This window comes from Hippocampus bargibanti, linkage group LG02 (genome assembly GCF_051943395.1).
Source record: "Hippocampus bargibanti isolate YZ-2025 linkage group LG02, ASM5194339v1, whole genome shotgun sequence".
NCBI classification, from domain to species: domain Eukaryota; kingdom Metazoa; phylum Chordata; class Actinopteri; order Syngnathiformes; family Syngnathidae; genus Hippocampus; species Hippocampus bargibanti.
In genome coordinates, this window is record NC_142735.1 from 36,335,934 (window position 1) to 36,339,115 (window position 3,182).

A 3,182-nucleotide genomic window follows, 5' to 3' on the forward strand; every position below is an offset into this window, starting at 1 on the left:
TATATATATATATATATATATATATATATATATATATATATATATATATATATATATATATATATATATATATATATATATAACTGAACCTACAGGTGAGGAGGCACCTGATAACACTTGGGCAGGCATCTCTTGAGATGGTACTTTGGGTGCACTGAGAGGTTCACGGTACAAGAAGAGCTGAACGGCGACCAATTTGCATCCTGTGAGGACATCACTACATTTTATTTTTCTGCCAAGCAACTTGAACCTCACACGGCGGCAATCGGCCACAGAATGCAACAGCTGCGATTCAAATGCAAATCTATGCTAATGAATCCCATGTTTAACTAAATCAGACATTACCCCAGACAAAGAAGCTCCACCGGTGAGAGACAATTTGATAGAGAAACGAAACATGTTGCTCCGAGAACAGACCTGCTTTAATCGCTTCGTCCAATTCAGTATCATTTCAAAATAAAAGGCTAATTAAAAAAAAAGGATCATTGTTTTTTTTTTGTATTGAGATTTGACTCCATTGCTGTCAGTGGTGACTCTCTCCTTTCACTCGGTACACACACACACAAAGAAGAAGTGCAGCAGGGCTAAGTGCCTATTCTAAAACACATATCAGCTTATTAACCTCGCCGCACACCCACACACACACCCACCCCTACACCCACGCACACACACACACACACACACACAGCTCTGAGGCGGGCAACCATGATATCAGGTGGTAATATATTGGGGTTGCATTGAGGTTGTAATGGTGTTATTAAAGAAACAAGCCCAGGCGGAATAGAAAGAAAATCCTATTAAAATAATTATAGAGGGCAAGATAACTGCAGATGTGTGTGTGTGTGTGTGTGTGTGTGTGTGTGTGTGTGTGTGTGTGTGTGTGTGTGTGTGTGTGTGTGTGTGTGTGTGTGTGTGTGCGCGTGTGTGTGTGTGTGTGTGTGTGTGTGTGTGTGTGTGTGTGTGTGTGTGTGTGTGCGCCTACATTGATAAGATGCACTTCCATGTGTGTGTTCCAACCCAAAAAATATTTGTAGTCACATTGCTGGATTGGCCTCCCTAAGGTAAACACCCATGGCTTTTATGTCCATTAGCAAACATCAACTATTTAAAGGACAACCAACACCATTTTTTTTGGTTTCCTAACTGACATCAGAAAAACGTTTGATAGCATCTAAAATAGCCAAAACACACAGGCTGATATTTTTAGTCAAATGCAAAACACCAATAAAAATGACTTCAAGTGTCCCAAAACTACTTCCAAATGAAACCGGAAAAGGCCAATTTCAGAAGGTCCCGCCCCCTTGTTCGTGACATCACACCAAGACATCTTGCCTTGCTCTAGAATCAAAACAATGGCTTCAGATTCGGAGAATATGCTTTCTTGTTCCACATCCAGTTATGACTATGATTCAAATAGTTCTGAAGAGGAAAGCATACATGTTTGCAATCGATTAAAGAAGTCCTCCCGTATCAATTTGAGCCGTCTGGCCTCCAAAGTAGTGCCCAGAACATGCAGAAGATGGCGCAAAAGCTACGTTGGAAATGGGCTGATTTGTCTGCTGGGAATTTGTGTCAACTAGTATCAAATAGTAGTCTTGGTGCAACACACAACGATTCACCATCGCGTTATTTATGTAGTTTTCCTTCTCATTTCGCCATCAACACAGTATTTTCAGATGAAAAAAGTACCCAAAATGCATTGTGTGTCACTTTCTCGGTCAGGGGCGTTCCCTCCGTGACGTCACTTAGGGCTTCGCCATCAACTCGAAAACAAGACCTCATGAATAATCAGCGCGAGAGTTAAAGGTAATATAGCGCTCTATGTGCTGGAATCTTTGTCAAATACGCTCAGTAGACGTCATTTGAAGTGATTTGACAAATTATGGACGCAACTTGTCCGGCGTGTCGGTTGTCCTTCAAAATAACCTTGTGATAATACTCACCATCAATATGAATAGTTTTCCGTTCCTCAAGATTGGTAAAAAAAAAAACCAGTCAAACGATCGAAATGCTTGCATCTCAGCTTGATTATCGCCTTGCGCTTTACTTTGGAGTCTGCCAATCCTCCATGAAGCATCTCCAGCTGGCCTAGAATGCTGCTGCTCGCCTCCTTACTGGTACTTGTAAGAGGGAGCATACAACTCCTACTCTGGCATCCTTCACCGTCTCCATATGCATTTTAGAGTTCTTCTCAAGATCTTATTCGTCTTCAAATGTTGAAATGGCCTCTCTCCACCTCTACACACCTTCTCGACGGCTAAGGTCTGCTGACCAGACATTATTAGAAGTGCCAAAAACTAAACGGAAGCTCATAGGGGGATGGATCCTTTTCAGTTGCTGGTCCAATTCTCTGGAATGAACTGCTAGTGAACATTGGGCAAGTCCCCTCACTGGCCATCTATAAAAGCCTTCTTAAAATTCACTTTGGCATTCAAATCAGCATGATTCCGACTTGATCACTCCCTTTTTCACTCCCTGGTGCTTTCTACTATCTTTGTGACTCTTTTATTTCCTGTATATGATAGCTATCCATGTTAAGCGCTTTGTTGCGGCTTCAGCTCTTGGTAAAGAACTACAAAAATCAATATGTACTGTAGTGTATAGTATGCTGTGGTGTAATGTGTTGTGTTGTTGTGTTGTATAGTGTAGTGTAGTGTAGTGTAGTGTAGTGTGTTGTGTTGTAGTGTAGTGTAGTGTGTTGTGTTGTGTTGTGTTGTGTTGTGTTGTAGAGTGTTGTGTTGTAGTGTAGTGTATAGTGTAGTGTAGTGTAGTGTAGTGTGTTGTAGTGTGTTGTGTTGTATTGTATTGTATTGTATTGTATTGTATTGCATTGTCTTGTATTGTATTGTATTGTATTGTATTGTATTGTATTGTATTGTATTGTATTGTGTTGCGTTGCGTTGCATTGTATTGTATTGTATTGTATTGTATTGTATTGTAATGTCCGATATGTGCAGTATGCACTGATGCGGACACACAGCCACCCTCGAACCACCAAATTTACAAGCATGCACACACATTAGCCATTTGTGTATGTGTGCGTGTGTGTGTGTGTGTGTGTGTGTGTGTGTGTGTGTGTACGTGTTACCTCAATGAAGATTAATTACGCTCGCCTTTGTGAGAAGTAACCATGCATGGCCAAAGCGGGCGTTGGACACTTGAACCTGAATCAGGCGCAAAAA